Source organism: Cynocephalus volans, chromosome X (assembly GCF_027409185.1).
Source record: "Cynocephalus volans isolate mCynVol1 chromosome X, mCynVol1.pri, whole genome shotgun sequence".
Taxonomy (NCBI): domain Eukaryota; kingdom Metazoa; phylum Chordata; class Mammalia; order Dermoptera; family Cynocephalidae; genus Cynocephalus; species Cynocephalus volans.
The window spans coordinates 106,086,817-106,110,847 of NC_084478.1; the positions used below are offsets into that span (position 1 = coordinate 106,086,817).

Here is a 24,031-nt window from a genome sequence, read left to right on the forward strand (position 1 = left end):
CATGTCTGGGAATTGATTGAGGGGGAATGCTCTATGTTTTTATGATTCAGGTTAGGCTTTTGTTCACCTGACCTAGGTCTTTCATGCTTATACAGATCATGTGATAATTTAGTAGACTTCCCATTTATTTCACTTCTAGGAACACCATGATCAACCAGCTAGTGTCATAGCTCTCAACAAGATGGATAATTTGATTACTGTTTTAATTCTGCCATCCATTAGGGTAACCATGCCCACATTGTTTGGGGTAATTAAGTGCCACCTTTGGTCCCTGCCACCCCAGGATAAAATTATCCCCGTGGCATTTAAGGACCCCTGTTTGGGGCAGAACTTCCCAGTGTAATTTCTGACATATATAGGAGAGTGACTATGAATCTCTTCGAAGGTGCTGGGGCTCCCCTCACCAATTTATTTTTCACAGTTGTGGTGAAAGGTGTATGTTCTGGACACTCCCAGGGTGCATGATACATAATAGATTCACTCTGACTTTCCAGGCTCCCTAAGTCTTCACATACCTTTCTCTATACCTTCCTCTACAGTTTAGCATTGCAGTTCTGACACTTCAATTTCCTTTAGTGTAGGCCACCTTTTGGTTGATGTTCCAGACTACCAACTGAACAAACTGTCAGAGTTCTTTCTATCTCTTTGAGCTATAGCAATGCATCCAGAATCTATGCTTAGAGGTCCCATATCAAAAAAATTGGTCTGATCCAACTTTGTTTCTTCCACCATTTATCTCACACCCTTAATATCCATCCCTAACTATATTACCCATATGGAACCAACCTAAATGCCCATCGACAGATGAATGGATAAAAACTGTGGTATATATACACAATGGAATACTATTCAGCTGTAAAAAAAAAAAAAAGAAATGATATCCTATCATTTGCAGCAACATGGATGGAACTGGAAGCCGTCATGTTAAATGAAGCGAGTCATACACAAAAAGATAAATACCACATGATATCACTCACATGATACTATTCATATTCATAATCTAAAAAAATAAAAAAGTGGTTCTCATAGAAGTAGAGAATAGAATAATGGGTACCAGAGGTTGGGGGTGGAGTGGAGGGGAGGAGGAAAAGTGGTGAACTAATGGGTACAAAACAATGCTATCTACCCTAGGTGAATCATTGTGCATGTATTGAAATAACACACTGTACCCCACAAATATGTACAAGTATGTGTTAAAATGTTTTGAATGAAAAAAATAAGTTAATAACTTCCAATATAGTATTCATTCAACATGTGATTTCTTGATTCTTAGAGGCTGTATCTGGGCATACGAAAATGATTAAATACTCTGAATCGGTGAATGACTTGTCCTTCAGCAGACTGAGCTTGCTCTCTCCTGAGTTTTTGTTGTCATTTGCTTTGTTTTGTTTTTTTCTTTAGTGAATACAGTATCAAGGTTACATGAACTGTTCTTCCCCATGTATTGCACTTTGGTGAGAATGCCTTCATATTCTTCATTAGCTGAGTCTGCACTCAGACTCCCCAGGAGGACAAGCTGTTTGTAGAGGTACATGTGTGTCAGGTTGCCCAGATGAAAGGGTGTATCATGGGTTCAGAAGGCCTGCTGATTTGTGTTTGTTTTTCTAAAGTCAGATAGCAAGAGAAGAATATTCTTCTCCACCGACCCCCTGCTATTATCACAATTTAGAGCTTTAATTCAATAGCCAAACTATGTGGGTTCATGGAAGACTTTGAAACCTGACTTTTCTGTTCCCTGAAAACAAAATATACATGTTATTGAATTTTCTTGCATGCCAAATATTATTAAGGATATGTGACCTTACCTCCAAGCATTCTTAAAAATAAAAACAAAATCAAATATCATTTGCTTTGGGCAAATGGTAGAATAGCAGATACACATTACTGTGCCTTCAGAGCAAAGCTATAGCTTTGTGAAATGCCATTAAAGTGAAAGAAAAGTAGGAATGAAAAGGAAATAAAACAATCTCTAACAATTAGGGAAACACCTCTCTACAAACTGTAAAACCCAAAGAGATGTAAATGACTGCTTGAATCAACCAGTGAAGCATTGACCTCAGTAGGTAGTACCCTCAGTTGTAATTTACACTTATTGGTGTGCTGAACGAGCCGGATGCAACCTCAGCGCTTCTTGACTGTCACTTGGAATTGTGATTTATTTTTCTTCTCAGGCAGAATCAAAGAGCCACATGCCACAGCCTGGTACCTTCATATTAACAGCTTATATTTATTGAGCACTTTCACATGCTTTTTATATGTTTCACCTATAATTATAATCATAATTGTATTTATATAATTAATTATAACTATAATTTAAAAAATAATATTTAATGTTCACAATAGCTTTATGAGGTCTAGATTATATTGTTATCATCATTTTATACAAGAAGCCGCTAAGACCAAGCAGCTAAGGAACTTGCCCAATGTCATAAACCTAGAAAAGGAAGAAGTTAGAATTTGCAAGCAGAGTTGATTCCAGGCCTCATATGCTTAACCTGCTACCCACTACTGCTTCTCTTCTCATCATCACCATTAATCTCTTTTTTAAGTAAAGCAAGAAATACTCAGACTTGTACCCACCTCTCTGGTCTATGGTGGGCCTATTAGTAGTTCTTAGAGTGGAAGGGTCAAGTTTTCACTGAATACCTGAGGCAAAAATGGAGAAACAGACTAGGGGATTGGCGCAGCAGTGGAGATGTCCTAATCAGGCTCATGGTCTGTTTGGAATAAGGAGTCTGAAATAAGTCCAGGGAGGAGATTAATTCAAGAAGAGAAGGTCTGGGGTAAAAACTAAATTTATAGATTTTAAATAATAATAATTTTAGAATCTATGGAAAGAACTTGGGCAGTGATTACAGAGTCAGAAACCCAGACAAACACCCTTCAGAACAAAAGATCAGAATTAAAGCAAAGAATGAGAGGAGTATATAAGAGGTAATGACAGCAAGAAGGATCTTGATGTGGAACCAACCTTTTGCTTCATGTTTAGAGCTTTCAGAAACTTCCTGTTAAAATAGCCAACCACTAAATTTGGCTAATCTGGGGATGCAAGTGAAGACGTCCATCATTTTTTGGCAAGACTGAAAAATAAGAAGCCTGAGATAAAAGCAGTCTCTGAAACTATCCATTCCTTTAAAACATCTGCATTCAGGGAAAGAACTGATATCAGTCATTTTTGCTTCAGTGTGAATAAGGTACATTCTGTGCTGCCTCTCCTAGGAGATTTTACATTTTCAGTCTTGGCTTTCAACGTAGAATAAAAATCTCGATCCTGGTTTTTAGGGATTTCTAGCTCAGGCCACAATATGGAAGTAGATTTAGGGAGAGGAGTGGAAGATCTTCCCAGCATTCTTGATAATAAGCCACTTTGCTTAGACTTTAGACCTGCCCTACCAATTTTGATCATTTAGCAGTGAGAATCCCTGAAGGACTTACATATTTTGGTGACTTATTTCATTTCCAGTTGGAAGTCTTTTGTGCTTCTCTCTGTAATAGTCAGTGTAGATATTTTAAAAATTAGAAGATAGCAGAAAAGGTTGACCTTTTCAGTTAATGCATCTTTATATGGGCACAGCAGTTTCATTGGTAAGTGCCCTATCCTGGCTGGTATTCATAATTAAGGTGATTCAGAATTGTCAGATAACTGCAATTTTCTTATCAGTTGTAATTCTTAGAATTTAGTGAAAGAGAAACAAGGAGAAATTGAAGTTTATACCTCTGTGGCTAAATTGCAAGAGCATTGCTCTCAGTTGGTAATTCATCCATCAGACCTGCAAGAGGCTGTATTCAGGGATAAAACAGACATCCTCTTTCATCTGTCTGCTCTTAGGAATAATGAGTCCAGTGTGAATGAGTAAGATGATAAGCATACAACTAGATAAGAAATTGTACATAGTTTTAGAATACTGGGTAATATACTGTAAGGGAATTAAATGATGTTAGGAGACAAAGTAGCTGTGTTAATTTGTCTCTACACTGGACTAATATACTTTCAAAAATCAACATGCACTCAAACTCAGGGCTTAAAAGAAACACTCACATATTTTCATGTGAGTTATATTATTTTTTGTGGCTCTACCCCTTTCTTATTGTGTAAGCTTGGGCCAGCTATTTGAACTCAGTAAGTTAGTTTTATTCTCGTAAAATGGTGATAATAATGGCATATTCTTCATAGGTTATTGTAAGAAGTAAATTAGATAATATATGTAAATCGCTCAGCACAGAGCCTGGCACATAGCAGATATTAAATAATAGAACCTATTATTATTCCTTTATTTTGTTAAAACAACCCTGTATAGTAGGTAGAGAAGATATTAATATTCTCATAACAGAGAAACAGTCTCAGGAGTTAAATTATTTGTTCAAAGTTGGTAAGTAGAAGAGTCAGATCTATAATTCATGAATATTTATTATTGTTACCTTTAGAATTTAATTTAATTCTTTTTTTTTTTTTTTTTTTTGGCAGCTGGCTGGTATGGTGATCTGAATCCTCGACCTTGGTATTACAAGGCTGTGTTCTAACCAACTGAGCTAACCAGCCAGCCCCTAGAGTTTAATTCTTGATATGTGTGTGCATGTGCAAGTTTTCTTTGCACAGAATGAAGGTAAATGAAAAGGTAGAATAGAATACCGAAAAGTGAGAATACAGAGTGGTACAAAGAAGTATTGGAATCAGAGTGTAGCTCCAGGAGATGGCAAATCCAGGGAAGAGATAGCTTGTATTTCTAGAATATGAAGAATCTGAGAATGTAAACAGAAGCAAAGGAGCCAGCATAAAGGCCTGATGCGGTAAAACAGGGGTCAGGAGCTCAGAAGTCTCCAGGGTCTGCATGTAGTTAGCTGGCTGAGGCCAGCGAATGTAGGACAGTAAGAAGGAGTGGGGACTGAAACAAAACTAAGAGTGTGTGTCCCATCTAAAAACATTACAAAAACAAAACAAAACTCTATGCAGACCAAACGAAATGAATCTGTGAGCTAATTTCAAACCTTAAGCTGATGACACCTGGTATAATAATGGGACAGGTGTTAGAGGAAATGGGATGAGATGGCATCAAGAGCAAAAAAAAAAAAAAGGGAGAAAGGGACATCTATCTTGAGGTTATATAATAGTTAGGGAAGTGCAGTTATAGATATTTAGATGTGGAGGGGAGAAAAGACACAGGAGTCTATGCCCGTCTGTCTTCTAAGGAAAGTAGAAAGTGAGCTATCTCTTAGGGGTGTTTTTGAAGACAGAACAGGAACTGTGGGCTTGGGAATATAGAGAAGGCCTACCTAGAAAAAGTCACTGTAAGAAACACAACAAGAAGTCAGTCAAAAGGAATAAAAGAGCTGCTCACTAGCAGAGGAGGAAAGCTGAGGTCAGACAGCATAGATTTGAAGTGGGACCACTCAGCATGGTTTTATGATTTTTTTCTAAGCTCACACCGAAACTGTTTCTTATCTGCCTTTCATCACTCTAGCTGTAGTGTGTTCAAGTAGTACAAACCCTTGTATTATTAAACAATGTCAAATGTGATTAAAGATACATGTACAACACAACAAAAATATCATATTGCTATTGCTTTAATTTTTATAAGAATGATTTTTGGTTTCTTTATGCTGCTGGTTCTCTCTCAGTGTGAAAGATCAAGAATTGGCCAAATAGTACTTTCTTTGTCTTAATGTTCAATTTACTTTTTCATAGGAGTGGGGTGAATGTGTGTGTGTGTGTGTGTGTGTGGGTGTGTGTGTGTGTGCGCGCGTGCGCGCACGCGCATGCATGTGTGTGTGGTACAAGAAAATCAAGCATTCATTTGTGAATGTTCTCTTAGTTCATGGATATCAGAAAGAGGGGCCTAATTCTCAGAGATTGCTGCACAGGTTAATGTGGATGACACGAACAATATTTTTGTAGGCCTGCATAGTGTCTTAACATCCCTGCAGTGTTGATCTCACAGATTATATTTAGGCACCTTAGGATGTGTGTCTGTTTTAGCATTTCTCATAGAGAAGAAAGTACCTTGGTACTTTTTTTTTTTTTTCTAATATGGTATAAGAAAAACGAGGAGCTATGAGAACTATTTCCTGAATAAGCAACCAGTAAAATCTGCATATTTCTTCTACCAATAAACAGTTTTAAACACCCAAGATGACATTAGATATGTGCTAAGTACTACTGGGTATTTCAAATGTAGTGAAAGATGTTTTGTGATAATTTCTTACTAGAGAGTAAGAGTAAGAGAAGAACCACAATTATCAAGGGGCTCTGGAGTTTGGAGACTTCCTCCAAATTGGGAAAAAAAGAAAGAATGGAGCTTGTGGATCACTAGCCATTCTTGAGTGGCCTGAGGATGGGAAGCAATCTACTTGAGAGAACTTCTGCTCAGAGGCTAAACAGTGTGCCACAGGGCAAGGAAGGAAGAAATGAACAGAGAGAGCATTATGACAATGAAAGATCTTAGAAGATGGGAGAGGGTAGGGAAGATTTTTAGCAATGGTCATGCCAAGGAACTTTGAGGATAAAGAAATATGCATATTTTGCATTTCTGTTAAGCTTTCTGTGTGCAGTGCTGTGTAAATCTTCTGAGCCAGCCTTGGTCTTCTAGAATTTATCATTCTTTAAAATGCAACTACCTTCATAGATTGGGTCATGTAGGACCATGTCATTTGTTAGGGGCACACAGAGGCATAAAGTCATGTCCTTCATCCTAAGGAAAAAATAGCAATCATAGAATATAATGACATACAAAATTGCACCTTACTGCACAACTTGGGAAGAAGTAGAAATTTATGGGAACTCTTTATTTTAGGACCACAGCTTCATCAAAACTTTCTGTATTCTGACCTTTCAGATAAAGAACAAAAGCAGAATAACTCAATGACTTTTCTCCAAGCTTTTATCAGACCTTAATGCCTACGTAGAGACAGCTCTACGTAGGCAGAGGCAGCTCACATGGAAAGAAATTGCTTGGCAATCCCTTTGCAACTGATGTTCAAGTACATTAATAGAAGATACTTGTTAAAGACTGATGGCAAGCCAGCGGGTACACCAGAGGCTCCTCAGCCCCAGGGTGGCCCAAAGTGTGGGGCAGCGCAGTAGTGGTAGGCTGAAGAAGGTTGCAAAGGAAGTGGTGTGGTGGACCAGACCCCTCAAGAAGCCTGACACACCACTGCTGAAGCCCCGAGGGAGCCACAGGTAGCCGAGCATCAGCAACATCCCCTGCCACTGCTGCAGACAGCAGTGTGGAACAAGTGGACCATGACAGCCTCTGCCAAAACAGCAGCCACTGCTGCCTCACAGGTTTTCTGGTGAATACATATCAGCACAGGCAGAAGGAGTGTCACCAGTGGAGCCCAGGGAAGGAGGAAGGAAAAAAGAGAAAACCCATCCAGGGTCACCCATTCAAATCGAGGAGTACTAGTATACTTCAATGCACCCAATAGAGTAAGGGGGAGCTAGTCATGGTGCCTACAGTCCTGCCCAAGAACACTCACTATAATCTAAGAGTGACAAGACACCAAGGTGCTATCACCCCAAATTTGAGAGCTTTCCTGTGTCCTAACAAGCTGGTATAATGTCACCAACTTCAGCAAAGAAATAATAAGTATCCAAGGGAATAGGTCACAGAGGCACTCTCACACAACTCCAACATCAAATTTGGCCAAAATACCTTCAAGGTGACTACATGATGGTATCTACCAGGATCCAATTCTAAAATACCCCATTCAACCATCATTATATAACATACCTGCAAGAGGAGCTCCCTCTCTTCTAACCCCTCCCCAAAGTACCAGAAAAAGTAACTTCTCTATCACATGACTAAACACCAATGCAGAGATACTAGAAATATGAAAAAATAAGAAAATATAACATGACCAGAGGAATATAATAACTCTCAAGTACAATATCCTATAGAACAGGAAGTCCTTGAAAAGACAGACAAGGAATTTTGAGCAAGAATTCTAAGGAAACTAAATGAGATACAAGAAAACTCAGTTAGACAACACACTGAAATGAGGAAAATTACACAGGACCCGAAAGAGGAAATGTACAAAGAAATCAATGCCCTGAAAAAGGATGTAGCAGAGCTTGTGGAGCTGAAGAATTCATTCAATGAAATAAAAAACACAACAGAGAGCTTAAATAGCAGGCTAGAACAAGCAGAAGAAAGAATTTCTGACCTTGAAGATGGCCTGTTTGAAATAACACAGGTGGACCAAAAAAAGAAAAATGAATTTAAAAAACTGAAGAAAATCTAAGAGAGATAACAGACAACTTAAGTGCTCAAATACTCAAATCATGGGTCTCCCAGAATGGGAGGAAAAAGAAAAAGGCATTGAAAACAAATTCAATGAAATAACAGTAGAAATCTTCCCAGGTACAGGGAGAGATACAGATCTTCAGATTCAGGAGGCTCAAAGATCCCCAAACATATTCAACTTAAAAAGGTCCTCTGCAGGACATGTTATAATCAAATTGGCAAAGCTCAAAGACAAAGAGAGAATCTTGAAAACTTCAAGAGAGAAGCATCAAGTCACCTATAAGGGAGCCCCTATCAGACAAACATCAGACTTTTCATCAGAAACCCTAAAAACAAGAAGAGAATGGGATGATATATTCAAAATACCAAAGACAAAAATTGCCAGCCAAGAATACTTTACCCGGTAAGTCTATCCTCTCAAAATGCAGGACAAGTAGTGTATTTACCAGGCAAACAAAAATGGCAGGAGTTTGCTACCACATGACCAGCCTTACAAGAAATTCTCAAGGGAGTACTGTGTTTGGCACCTTAAAAACAACCATCACTACCTTGCATCCTCAGAAAAGAACAAAATTCACCAGTAAAAGAAAAATGCAAACAATGAAGAGAAAATAAGTTTATCTAGTTTATCAGATAAAATAGACTTTAAACCAAAAATCATAAAAAAGACTAAGAAGGCCACTATATAATAATAAAAGGATCTATCAAGCAAGAAAACCTAACAATCACAAATATATATGCACCCAATATAGGAGAAGCAAGATATATAAAGCAAATACTATTAGACCTAAAGAAAGATAGACACGAATACCATAATAGTAGGGGACCTGAACACCCCACTCTCAACATTGGACAGATCATCTAGGCAAAAAAATCAACAGATACACAAGATCTAAATAATACTTTAGACCAACTGGAATTGGCAGATACCTACCGAACATTTTACACAACAACCTCAGAGTATTCATTCTTCTCATCAGCACATGGAACATTCTCCAGGATAGACCACATGTTAAGTCACAAATCAAGTCTCAACAAATTCAAAAAAATTGGAATTATTCCATGTATTTTTTCAGACCACAATGGATTAAAACTAGAAATCAATAATAAATGAAACTCCGGAAACTATACAAATACATGCAAATAAAACAACATTCTACTTAATGACATATAGGTCCAAGAAAAAATTAAACAGGAAACCAAAAATTTATTGAAACGAATGAAAATAATGACACATCATACCAAAATCTGTGGGATACTGCAAAAGCAGTACTAAGGGGGAAGTTTACTACAGTAAACGCTTACTTTAGAATAATGGAAACATGGCAAGTAAACACCCTAACTTTTCACCTTAAAGAACTAGAAAAACAAGAACAATCCAAACCCAAAGTTGGTAGATAGAAAGAAATAATTAAGATTAGAGCAGAACTAAATGAAGTAGAAGCCCCCCCCCCAAAATGATACAAAGGTCAAAGAAACAAAAAGTTGTTTTTTTGAGAAGATAAATATAATCGACAAGCTATCAGCTAGGTTAACTAAAAAATGGAGAGAGAAGACATAAATAGCAAAATTTAGGAATGAATAAGGACATATTACAGCCAATACTTTGGAAATACAAAGAATCATCAGAGATTGCTATAAACAACTATACGCCAACAAATTTGAAAATATGGAGGAAATGGATAAATTTATGGTCACATGCGAACTACCAACACTGAACCAAGAAGACATAGAAAATCTGAACAGACCAAAAACAATCAAAGAGATTAAAGCTGTAATCAGCAGTCTCCCAAGGAAAATAAGCCCAGGACCAGTTGGCCTCACTGCAGAATTTTACCAGACCTTTAAAGAAGAATTAATACCAATTCTCTACAAACTATTCCAAAAAAATGAAACAGAGGCCATTCTAGTAAACTCATTTGATGAGGCAAACATCATCCTAATACAAAACCAGACAAAAATACAACAAAAAATGAAAACTACAGGTCCATATTTTTGATGAATATAGATGCAAAAATTCTTGATAAAATATTATCTAATAGAATACAGCAACACATACATAAAATTATAGGTCATGATCAAGTGGGATTCATCCCCGGGATGCAAGGTTGGTTCAACATACACAAGTCAATAAATGTGATACGCCACATCAAGAAATCAAAGACAAAAACCATTTGATCATCTCTATAGATGCTGGAAAAGCATTTGACAAAATTCGACATTTGTTCATGATGAAGACTCTCAGCAAATAAGGTATAGAAGGAAAGTATCTCAACCTAATTAAAGCCATATATGGCAAACCTACTGCTAGTATCATCCCGAATGGGGAAAAGTTGAAAGCTTTTTACTTAGGAACAGGAATGAGACAAGGATGCCCACTCTTGCCACTCCTATTCAACATAGCATTGGAAGTACTAGCCAGAGCAATCAGGGGAGAGAAAGAAATAAAGAGCACCCACATTGGAAGAGATGAAGTCAAATTGTCCCTGTTTACAGATGATATGATTCCATATATAGAACAGCCTAAAGACTCTACAAAAAAACTCTTAGAGTTAATAAATGATTTCAGCAAAGTTGCAGGATACAAAATCAACATGCAAAAGCAGTAGCATTTTTATACTCCAACAATGAACTAGCAGAAAAAGAAATCTCTTGATTTACCCATTTACAATAGCTACCAAAAAAATAAAATACTTAAGAATAAAGTTAACCAAGGATGTGAAAAATCTCTACAGTGAAAACTGCAAATCACTGTTGAGAGAAATTAAAGCAGACACAAGAAGATGGAAAGATATCCCATGCTCTTGGATTGGAATAATTAACACTGTGAAAATGTTCATACAACCCAAAGTGATCTACAGATTCAGTGCAATCCCAATCAAAATTCCAATGCCATTCTTCTCAGAAGTGGAAAAAACAAACATTCATATGGAATAACAGAAGACCATGAATAGCCAAAGCAATTCTGAGAAAAAAAATAAAGCTGGAGGCATAACACTACCTGACTTTACACTATATTACAAAATTATATTTATCAAAACAGCATGGTATTGGCATAAAAACAGACACACGGACCAATGGAACAGTATAGAGAACCCTAAATCAATCCACACACGTACAGCCATATGATCTTTGACAAAGGCACCAAGAACACACACTGGGGAAGAGACTGCCTCTTCAGTAAATGGTGCTGGGAAAATCGGACATCCATATGTAGAAGATTGAAACTAGACCTGTACCTCTTGCCATATACCAAAATCAACTCAAAATGGATTAAAGAATTAAATATACATCCTGAAACAATAAAACACATAAAAGAAAACATAGGGGAAACACTTCAGGAAGTAGGATTGGGCATAGACTTTATGAATACAACCCCCAAAGCACAGGCAACCAAAGGAAAAATAAACAAATGGGATTATATCAAACTAAAAAGCTTCTGCACAGCAAAAGAGACCATTAACAGAGCAAAAAGACAACCAACAGAATGGTAGAAAATATTTGCAAAATATACATCTGACAAAGGATTAATATCCAGAATATACAAGAAACTCAAACAGCTTAACAGCAAAAAAAAACCCCAAAAACAAAAAACAAGTAACCCAATTAAAAACTTGGCAAAGGAGTTTAATAAGCATTTCTCAAAGGAAAGCATACAAATGGCTAACAGACACCTGATAAAATGCTCAACATCACTTAGAGTTCAGGAAATGCAAATCAAAACCCCTTTGAAATATCATCTCACTCCAGTCAGGATGGCTAATATCCCAAAGACTGAGAATAATAAATGCTAGCAAGGATGTGGAGAAAAGGGAACCCTCCTTCACTGTTGGTGGGACTGCAAAATGGTGCAGCCTTTAGGGAAAATGGTATGGAGTTTCCTCAGACAATTAGAAGTAGGTCTACCATATGACCCAGCTATCCCACTGCTAGGTATATACCCAAAGGAATGGAAAACATCATGTCGAAGCAAAGCGATACCTGAACTCCCATGTTCATCGCAGCACTCTTTACAATAGCCAAGAGTTGGAACCAGCTTAAATGCCCATCATCAGATGAGTGGATAAGGAAAATGTGGTATATCTACACAATGGAATACTACTCTGCTGTAAAAAAGAATGAAATACTGCCATTCACAGCAGCATGGATGGACTTAGAGAAAATTATATTAAATGAAATAAGTAAGGCATAGAAAGAGAAATACCACATGCTCTCACTTATTTGTGGGAGCTAATAAAAATAAATAAACAAATATACAAACAAATACATGGGGGTGGGGGAAGACACAACAATCACAGTAATTCCTTGAACTTGTTAAGGTAAGTGAACAGATATGATGTTGTTGGGCAGGAGGGGTGAGGATGGGGGACAAGGCAGAATTGGTAAACGGACATGAAAATCATCTACATTGTATACTGATAAATTAAAAAATAAAAAAGAATGAAAGAAAGAATGAAGATAATGGTTGGGGTACACACTGTTCTAATTGCCCTTTATTTTTCTGTAGCCATCTAATTACACACCATTTAAACAATGTTTTTGCCATATCACACGTATTCAGTCTTCTTAAACGTAGTTGTATTGATCTGTTTCTGTGTTGCTGTAACAATATCTGGGACTGGGTAATTTATAAAGAAAAGAAGTTTATTTGGCTCATGATTCTGGGGCAGCTGTGTCTGGTGCTGGCCTCGGCTGCTTCTACTCATGGCAAAAGGTGGCAGGGCAGCCAGTGGGTGCAAGATCATGGTGAGGAAGCAAGACAGAGAGAGGGAGAGGGAAAGTTCCAGGTTCCTTTTCACAACCAACTCTCAAAGGAACTAATCCATTCCTGTGAGAGCTTACACACCCCCTACTCCTAGGGAGGGCATTACTCTATTCATGACAGATCTGCCACCAGGACCCCAAACACCTCCTAACACTGCCACATTGGGGATCAAATTTCAACATAAACTTGAGTGGAAACAAACTTATCCAAACTACATCGATAACCCACACTTTTCAGTAAAAGCAGTCAAGAGAAATAAAACTGTTTACTTTCTTATAGCCATTCCTTTTTCTCTTTTGAAAATTATACTTTCAAATAAATGTATCAGCTTTTGAACCCTGTCAAAGTCTAAAGCCCATAGCATTTTTTAATAGCCTTGCAACTTTATTCAGATCTCTGAAGACTGCCTGTAAACTGTTTGAAGTTCCTACGATTCAGGTAGAATTTCGACTTTGCAGAAAAGCTAACCTTGCTGTAATAAGCTTGCTTCGAGTGTGTATGTGTGTATTTTCTTCCTGATTTGAGCCAAGTGCAAAAGACTTACAATCTTGCTCTGAACAGAAGAAAATGTTTCCTTTCTCATTCCCTGAAATTATGGCTTTCCTATTTTTCTTTATGCAAAATTCCTCCTAGAGAGGTTAAGGAAAATAGTGAAGTGGGGAGCTGCTAAAGATTTTTATAGGTGTATTAAAATAAGAAATGATAATGTGGGTAAGCAATTTCTGGTCATGTGGTCTTAAAGATTTATACATGTGGTTTTGAAATAATATTCACCCATCACATCACCCTGCTAATCTTGTTCATTTGATAAACATAGTTTTTCACTTTTGTTCACTTGTTGGCTGACAAATCAATGTGGGTAGTTTGAATCTAGCAAAGAGAATACAAAATCACTCTCCTATGATATGATCTGATTTGGATTTGGACCACCACTGAGAGAACTATGTAAGGTTTCAAAACAGAAATTTGTGCACACCAAGATTGTAGTAGCAACATCCTGCCAGTAATTTGATTTTGTTGAACTTGTATTCCATTCTAAATGGTATAAACAATATACAGTTTAAAACAAAGTAAATTAACCATATTAACCATACCATTGTTTTGAAAAAAATTTTGTTGGTAACTACTGAGATAATTAGAAATGAAAAATTCATGTTGAAGTGTTATAGACAACGGTTGAAAATAACTGCTCTTAATAATGGACAATATAATATATCAACTGACCAACAGAGTACTTTTCTTTTTTCATCCCCCAAATTTTAGCATTTCAATTTTCACCAGTTTGTTCTAGCAAATTTTTTTACTTGTAGGCAGCCAACAAATATGAATTAGACTATAGAAAGTCAGTGATTACCATTACATCTATTTGTAACTTCAGTAATTTCACATTTTCATTAGCAGTCTCAATGCTAATTGCCAAATTTCTGCGCTTCTCTAAAGCTAGTGCTTGCAGAGTATGCAGCAGAAAAATATTAATTATTATTGTAAAGACCAATTAAAAGTTGAAAGCAAAGCTTTAATAAGCATAAATACCATTGTTTGTCAAATGTGAAAAACACATACTAACTATTATTTTGCGAAACCTTATCCTTAGACTCATATGTGTGACTCTCAAATACACAGACAATAGCATTATGAGATGGTGATTTGGGGTAGGAGTCTAAACTTAAAGGAGATCAGTACCTCTAGAGTCAGTCAGCATATTAGGATATTGAGGGAAAAAAGCTATTTTTCACACAATGTATTTTTGATAATGACAAAAGAAAAATAATGAGTGCAAAACATTTGCTTTCCATCTTCTTCGGTGATGCTGAACACAGTAGTAAAAGGAAGTAAAAAGCAGACAGCAAAAAGACAGCTTGTGAAATACACAAAATTTGTCATCAAATTGCCAGTAGTTGTGAAGAATGGGCAAGTAAAAAGAGAGAAGACAAAAAATGAAGATGGGAGAAAAGAGGATGCTTTAAATTTACAGGATGTTTTAGCATAAATCACACTTCTAAATCTAACTAAGAAAATAATTGTCCTAACCAACATCTTTTTCCTTGTTTTATGATATGGGTTTAGGATAAACTAGGTCAAGTGGTGCTATTTAGCAGTAACAGGTCATTGTGAAATCTCTCATGGAGAAGGACAGGAAATGCTGAATTGTTTGGATTGCTCAAAGTGCAACCAATACCTGAATTTCCAGTCTTGTGTCTAATGATACAAAATAGACCCTATAGAGACAAATTATAGGAACCAGAGGCCAATTAATTCAAGCCAAAAAGCTGAAGCTGATCAAATTATTAAAATCAATATGTAGTCCAGAGGGGGCCCAGGAGGATAACAATGATGTCCTTATATGGCCAGTGGTACAGCAACAAAAGAGAGTAATTTACAAGCCCACATAAGGCTGCCATAATGTACCTTGCCATCTCCTCCTTCAGGCACTCCCTTATTATTGCCAAGTGTATTAGTCAGTGTTTTCCAGAGAGACAGAATCAATAGGATATGTTATAATTATATGAGAAGGATTTGTTAGGGGAATTAGCTCAAGCGACTGTGAAGAAAAGTCCCACGATAGGCCATCTGTAAACTGGATGCTGGTAGCGTAGCTCAGTCCAAGTCCAAAGGCCTCAAAACCAGGGAAGCTGATGGTGTCCTCAGTGTAAGTCCTGGAACCTAAAAGCTGAAGAGTCTCGAGATCTGATGTCCACAGATAAGAGAGAAGAGTGTATCCCAGCTCCAGTAGATCAAGAGCTTCACCTCTTTCCTCTGTCTTTTGTTCTCTCTGAACCCCCAGCAGATTGGATGGTTCCCACTCACACTGAGGGTGGGTCTTTCACACCCAGGCCACTCAGACTCTCATACTAATCTCTGCTGGAAACACCCTCATGGATACCCCTAAAAAGATAGCTTTACCAGGGTTCTCAGCATTCCTTCATCTAACCCAGTTGACACCTAGAATTAACCTTCACACCAAGCTTCTGGAAAATAAACAATGTGTCTACAATAATTGCCTGCATGTCTTCAGCTCCTAACCCATGTCATTCTGACTTCTTCCCACACTACTAACCTAAATGGTCACCAATAATAAATGGCCACCAATAATCTCCTAACTGCCAAATCTGTTGAAGATTTTTCTTAATTGATCTTTGACATTTGACTTCGTTGAAAACTGCCTTCTTCTTAAAGCTCTGTCTTCCAAGGTTTCTGTCCAACCTTTCTTCCCAGTTCACTCCACTGACGTCTATGTGTAAAGCACCTGGCAAAGTGCTCATCACATAGAATATGCTAGGGCAGTGTCCTTTCCCCTAATTCTACCTGTCATTTAAACTTCAGTGTTCTGCAGGATCTTGTTGTCAGTCCTTTTTCCAATTTACATGCTTTCCTTGAGCAATGTCATCCTCCCCTACAGTTTTAACTACTGTCTAAAAATCTTTGACTTCAAATTCATACAACAAGTTTTTATCTGTTTTTTAAGGTGTGAACCTATACATCCAACTGCCTGCTAGAAATCTTCACCTGGATTTTCTAGTTTCAACTTAAATTCAATACGTCTGAATGTAAACTCAGTACGTCCCTATACAAAATTGTCGTCTTCTTTTGTTAATCTTTGTGTATCATACAAATCCCCTAATGACAACTCAAGCTAGAAGCTTGAAGTCTTCAAGAACTCTTCCTCTCTCTCACCGCCTGTATCTGAACAGTCATCTAGATCGATTCATTCTGCTTTCTAAATATATTTGCAGTGTAATCTCTCATCTATTCTTCTTTCCTACTGACACTGCCTCAGTTTAGGTCCTTATAATTTTTTATGATACTAGAGCACTTCTTCTCCGTTATGACTATTCACACCCTTATAGCCTTCATAATATTACCAAAGTTACCTTTCTGACATGCATCTAAATGGTCCCCTTCCACTTTAAAACTCACTAGTGATCTGCCATTTGAATGCAATTAAACTTCCATATACAAAACTCCTGTGGACTGGTCCTTACCTATTTCTCCAGCCTCATTTCCTGCCAGTCACTTCCCCCCTTGCATCTGCATCTGTGTCTTTATGTTCCAGTATTATCGACATACTTGCAAATTTCAGGGCTTGAGTCTCTATTCGACCAGTTTTTCAGATGTGTGACTTGGGGCTAATCATTTAGCTTCTCTAGGACTTAATTACCTCATTTTTAGAAAAGGGAAAACTCATAGATTAAATGTGAGTATTAAATAACATATGGAAATGACCAACCATAGTACTTAGTGTTTTTAGACCTTTTCTTGCAATTTCTTTTTAATATTTATATTTCCCTTACTGGCAATATCATAGTATTAGATGTTCTTAATTAAGTACTTTGAGCCTTATAGAAGAAAATGGCATAATATTTAATAGGAATAAATCACAAACTCAGTTTCTTTAGCCTGTATTTATAAATCCAGTCCTTCTGTTCCTCTTCTCTGCACCTTCCCAAATTTCTCAACATGTAAAACTCAAGACTAAACTTAATACTTATCACATAAGAACTTCACAAAATAAGAATATATGAGCATTTTTTTTGTCATTCTTTATACTATTTCTTGTTGCAGAATTGTAAGTTCCTGTCTTTACTACATCTCTACCTTACTCACTTACATTCAACTTAGGAACCACTAGGAAAACTAGATTTAGCTCTGCTGCTTGGGACATAGTCAATCACCCTTCATTTATTACCATTCATTTTTAATTTGGACTCTCGGGGTAACTATGAATGATAACAAAACCACCAGTTGGATTTGTCAACAGAGTGGAAATCTAGCAAACTGATAACATTGACTAGTCAAAGTCTTCAAAACAGTCAAGCCAGCAGCCAGCTATAGTAACATGGTCTCTGTATTATTTTGTAAAAAAAAAATTCTATTGAATTTCATTCTATTTCCTGCATTAAATGACTATTTCTCATTTTGTACTTTGCTTCAGTTTGGAAAGATGTTATCAGCCCTACCCAAGTTTTTACTTTTCACAACGTACTCAGTATGTTTTCAATTTTATCAGTCAAGTGATTATTTTGGAGGCAGTATATTGTATGGGGCTTGTAATCTATTAAAATTGAGTTGAAACTTTAGTTTCCTCATTTGTAAAATGTTGCTAACAATGCTAAATGGATTGTTTTAAGAATTGAATTGAATAATAGCATCATATCTGTTAGCATCATATCTGCCACGTGGAAGACAAACTTTAAAGGCTGATATTTGTGTATTATTTGCCCTTGTTCCTCTCACACAGGGGTAAGATCCTGTAGGCTTCTTTTATGTAATGTAGAGTCCCAGATTGTATCAAGAATGAAATTCCCTTACCTGGAACAGGAAAGAAATGGCACCATGCTAGTTTATAGGGGTTTGTGTATGGAAAATACCTCTATTGGAAACAGCAGAAGAGTAAGGGCAGTCATATAATATTTGGATTGGAGTTTGATGGGGTTGAGGATGAATAATTTGCTAAAGAACAGTGGGACCTAACATAAGTCACCATGGTGGGGAAGGACGAGCATTTCAGTGGCTTGCTGTTGAAAATGGAGAAAGGAACCAGATATTATGTTGTTTCATTACCCAACTTGTTACTGGTCAAGGTAGAGTCAAATGGACAAAGCAATATCATATAGAATAATTATTCACAGAAAAGATATACTCTATTTTGTTTATATTTCAAACTTTTATTTCTAATAATTCAGAAATCACTTATCAATTGACCAACCACCTCACATATATGTGCTTTTGATGAAATCCTCTAAGTTTCTCCCATCCATACAGGTTTGAAAATTAGTGTATTAATCAAATCAACAAATTAGACACAGGTATTTGTGATGTCCCTGGGTTCTTCAAAGTTGATTTAACTTAAGATGAATTTCTATTTGTATTTCCTCTCCTATCTCTGCTATTTTATTTAGACACCCTAAATTAAAATATAAGTGGTACACTAAATCCCAAGTGTTCTAGCAATGCAGTACGTGCCACCTATGAGCATCTTTGAATCATATCTTAATTTTCTGATGGACTCAAGTTTTTGATATTATTAAGAATTCAGCACCAAGACCACTCAGGAAGAGCTGAAGTGCTTTCTGTTGTAGCTCATGCATCATCAAGCAAATTGTCAGCTAAGCTCTGGTTGCAGAATTTTTATTACTGGCAGCAATGAAAGAGGCAGAAAGGGCACAGCTTGAATCTTAGATCTCTGGATGAAATTTCAGATTGGGTAATGAAAATATTATTTCATCTTATTAATGAAGCAAATGTAGATATGTCTTTGATTAAATGAAAATGGAAAACCCTGCAATGTCATGGCTTATTTTTCAACCTGACATCAATTGTACTATGATCCTAGTTACCTGTTCTCTCAACATAGTGCCAACATTCTTAACAAAAGGAACAACAGAGTCAAACTAGATAGCATGTATATTAGCCTGTTTCTGTTGCTTACAATGAAATACTTGGAACAGGGTAATTTGTAAGAAAACAAAATTTATTGCTTACAGTTTTGGAGACTGGGAAGTCCAAAGTCCGGGGAATACATCTGGTGAAGGCCTTGGTAGTGGCAACAGTGACCCAGGGGTCTCACATGGCAGTAATGGTGGAGAAGAGAGAGAGAGAGATAGCTCTTCATGTACTCTCCTTTTAAAGCCCCCAGAACCACTCCCATTATTCCAAGAATGGATCAATCCATTAACAAAGGTAATATTCGAAATCTAATCACCTCTTCAAGGCCCCACCTTTCAATACTATAATAGGATTTCCCACCCTATTTACACTGTCATAGTGGGGACTGAGTTTTGAAGTACATCAATCCATAGCAACATGGTTTGAAACAGAAAAAATCAGCATCTTCCCCAGTATCAGTAAAGTCTGTGATGCTTGTCAAAGATAGAGAATAAATGATCAAAGGACCATCACCTGCTGAAGGCGTTTATTGGTAATTAAGATAAAGGAGCATGGGTTGATTAAAATATATCATAAAATTGTCAGGGCAGCGGGTTGGGTGTGGACTATCCTAATCAATATTGGAGCAATTGCCACTTCTCTATCATAAGGTAGTGAGACAGAATTCATAAATCTGACTAACTATGAAATTATGTCTGCTTAGATTTTTGCATATGGCTTGGTTGTATTTTACAGTAATCAAAGTGATTTTCAACTCTGTTAAAAATGCATCACAGGAAATCTCTTCTTGCTGAAAGATCCATTTTCAGTCAGTTTGAGCACAAAAATTCTTCAAAGGACGGAATAAATCTATAGACTTGCTTGGAGATTCTTACTCTTGTTTTATTCTCTTCACTAACCTACAAAGAGAGATTGGAAGAAGGCAGGTAAACCTCTGCAAACACTGTAGCTCCTTACTATTTTATTATTGGTAAGTGTTTTATATGTTCTGGAAGAACTGTGAGAAATAAAAGAAAATGGAGATGTCTGTCCTATTGCTGAGATTTGAACCATAGAAATTAAGAGTATGGCACAGAAGACAAGACTTGAAACATTAGCTGGAACAATTTTGGTAAATGCAATTGGTTACAATGTACACATTGTAAGGTGAGGATGTGTATGTTAGGGTGTGACACATACAGCAACCCTCCTTCTACACTTTGGATTAGAGAAAGGAGGAAGAAGAGGCCATATACATTGAAAGGACCTTGGCATACATGTTTGGACAATTATTCCTTCTTTGATTTTCCTTTTCTTGTCCCTCAAAACCTTTCTCTTTTAATGTGGAAATTTCTATCCGTCTCTGTGTTTCAAGGGCAGCAGGAGGTAGAGCAATATGAGAGGCATGTAGAAGGAGGTCATTGGGGTGAAAAAAAAGAGCCAGTCTGAGCATGGAACACCCACTGGAGTCAAAGAGAATAATGGGATGTAATTGAGTGGCTTCCTAGGGAGATGAAGCAAGAAGAGCAACCTACCCGAAGATATTTTTCTCATTTAATAATATAACACCTCTGTGCATGTAAAAGTGATGCTGTTGGTTCATAGAAAGTTCTATATGTGTGTAAACATTCTGATCCACCTCCAGGATGGTCACTGATTTCATCCACAGTTGCTTCATTAGCATTCTCTTTTAAACAAGCTACTTACTAGCTAAGAGATCATGCATGTTTACCTGTGACCAAATCTCATCCACAACCCCAAAATCAATAAACAAACAAGCAGATAACCCATAAAAGCTCAACAGAGAAAAAGAATATTTTCTAAGGCCTGTTTACTGATTCCTTGTCTTTCATTTATTAACATAATGATAAAAACTGTCTACCAGTTGGTTATATAAATGCAAGAATAAAAATCAGAAAAATCCTGAGAGTACATTGAACAAAGTAGAAATTCAATCAGTGGTGTGCTGGAGCCAACTTATAATGGCTTGTGAAAGCTGATTGTTAAATTATCAAGAATTTTGCAAACCTGTTGACCTCATGTTGGTAGCTTGAAATCACCATGATGGGAGGACGGAAATTGGCAAATGCTATAAATCAGGACTTTTTTTTTTTCTCAGAGAGCCAGTTTTTAAACATTTACCTGTGCACCACCAGATTCAATCAAGCCAATGCAATCTTTGTTGCAGATTTCCTAGTTTCTCCATAGGTTAATAGCATGACAGAGAATAGTGCTTTTCAAATCTCTCTCCTTTTTAACACAAGGAAGTTTTTCCAAACAAAATCTTACATGGAAACATACATAAAATCAATAAAAGCAGAAGTGCTGTTATTTAAATGGATTGGGATGGTGTGCCATTCCCTGGCCTCCCTCAGCCCTGTGAGCTGCCAACTAGACCATTCCCTGCAACCCCACTACATCCTGGACTGTGAAAGGCATATTTATAAAAAAGAAAGAACAGTAGCTGAAAAACACAAGGAATTACAGCCCCAGTTTTGATCTCTGTCCAATCATCCTAGACCTTTATTTCTTTATTGTGAAGTGAGGAATTTGGACAAAGGATCATTAATATTCTCCTAGCTATAAAGCTTTATGCTTCTGTTATTAAAAATGCATGAATGTTTCATAAAAACAACTTTTAAATTCTGACTTAAAAAATTAAAGATAAATTTTGTTTCCAGTAAGCACTGTCATTTGCTTTCATCTAACTTTTAGGAAAATTATTTTTGCACTCAAATTAAGTTGCTATTGACTCATTTTTGCAGCTACTCACAAAAGCAACCATCTTGCCAATGCCTATACAAAACTACTAACATTTTTACCAAAAAATATTCTCATTAAGTTGATAGCATACCTAACTAAACAAGACAAATTTTCCTTCTTCACTACTTCACATTCATATTTGGTCTCTACTCTACTGATGGGTTGTTTACTGACTTATCTTTATGCATTATGTCACCCTAAACTCTGCTGCTTCCATTTCCTGTCCTTAGTGTTCGTGCGAGGAGGGAGTTAAGATATAATACCCTCTGAACTGAGAAGGAACTTTGAGACCAAAAGATGAAGCAGGCAATTGCATACAGTTTACAAAGAATTTTATTAAAGGGTAACTTACATATGGGGAGGTCACACAGCAAAGACTCAGACGTCTCTTGGCTATTGTAAAGAGTGCTGTGATGAACATTGGGGAACAGGTATACCTTCGACTTGATGATTTCCATTCCTCTGGGTATATTCCCAACAGTGGGATAGCTGGGTCGTATGGTAGATCTATTTGCAATTGTTTAAGGAACCTCCATACCATTTTCCATAGAGGCTGCACCATTTTGCAGTCCCACCAACAATGTATGAGAGTTCCTTTTTCTCCGCAGCCTCGCCAGCATTTATCGTTCATAGTCTTTTGGATTTTAGCCATCCTAACTGGGGTTAGATGGTATCTCAATGTGGTTTTGATTTGCATTTCCCGGATGCTGAGTGATGTTGAGCATTTTTTCATATGTCTGTTGGCCATTTGTATATCTTCCTTAGAGAAATGCCTACTTAGCTCTTTTGCCCAAAAGTTGGAACCAGCCCAAATGCCCATCATCAGATGAGTGGATACGGAAAATGTGATACATCTACACGATGGAATACTACTCAGCTATAAAAACGAATGAAATACTGCCATTTGCAACAACATGGATGGACCTTGAGAGAATTATATTAAGTGAAACAAGTCAGGCACAGAAAGAGAAATACCACATGTTCTCACTTATTGGAGGGAGCTAAAAATTAATATATAAATTCACACACACACACACACACACACACACACACACACACACAAAACGGGGGGGGGAAGAAGATATAACAACCACAATTATTTGAAGTTGATACGACAAGCAAACAGAAAGGACATTGTTGGGGGGGGTGGGGGGGAGGGAAAAGGGAGGGAGGTTTTGGTGATGGGGAGCAATAATCAGCTACAATGTATATCGACAAAATAAAATTAAAAAAAAAAAAAGACTCAGACGTCTACAGCAGGTGAGAGCTCTAGCTTTCTAGCTTTAGACAAAGTTTATATAGCAAAATCAGTGTTGCTAAAAATAACTTCAAGGAAATGGGTTAAGAAAAATAAGTTGATGACATAGTTCACCAGGTGTCCTGTGATCTATGAAGCAGGGACCTTGTGATGCTAGTGTGCAGACTTACTGGCACCATTCACAGTGATAAATCATCTACTCCCAGAAGCCTATGTTCCCATTATGCTTGCTCCAACATGACAGGTGGGACCACAGATGAAATCAGGCTGGTTCACCCTCTAACAGTGTTGTAGTCTTTCTTCAGAGTCTATATGAGCCATAGTAGTAAAAGAATAGCTGAACAGTCCTGGAGTGGGTCTTCATGGCTGGTATTTGGAGTTGGTGAGGACAGAATCCACAAAATGAGATGATGAATTTACCTTGGCAGAAGCAATTCTGAAAGCAGGAACAGGTATGTTATGTGTGGCTGTGTAAGTATGCATAGGTATACATGTGTACTGATAGGCCCATAATTGCCCAAAGAAACTAGTTTTAAAAGAAGAGTAGTAATACATATAGCCGTCTTTCAATTATTGAGGGATAGATTAATAAGCATGTGGACTAGCTAAAATAAAGACATGTAATGGCATATTTATGAA

At 37.1% G+C, this 24,031-nt stretch overlaps 1 pseudogene; it reads right to left on the minus strand.

Moving 5' to 3' along the window:
- The window catches only part of LOC134368155 (F-box/WD repeat-containing protein 2-like), a 121,451-nt pseudogene that overhangs the window by 21,858 nt on the left and 75,562 nt on the right, over positions 1-24,031 (minus strand).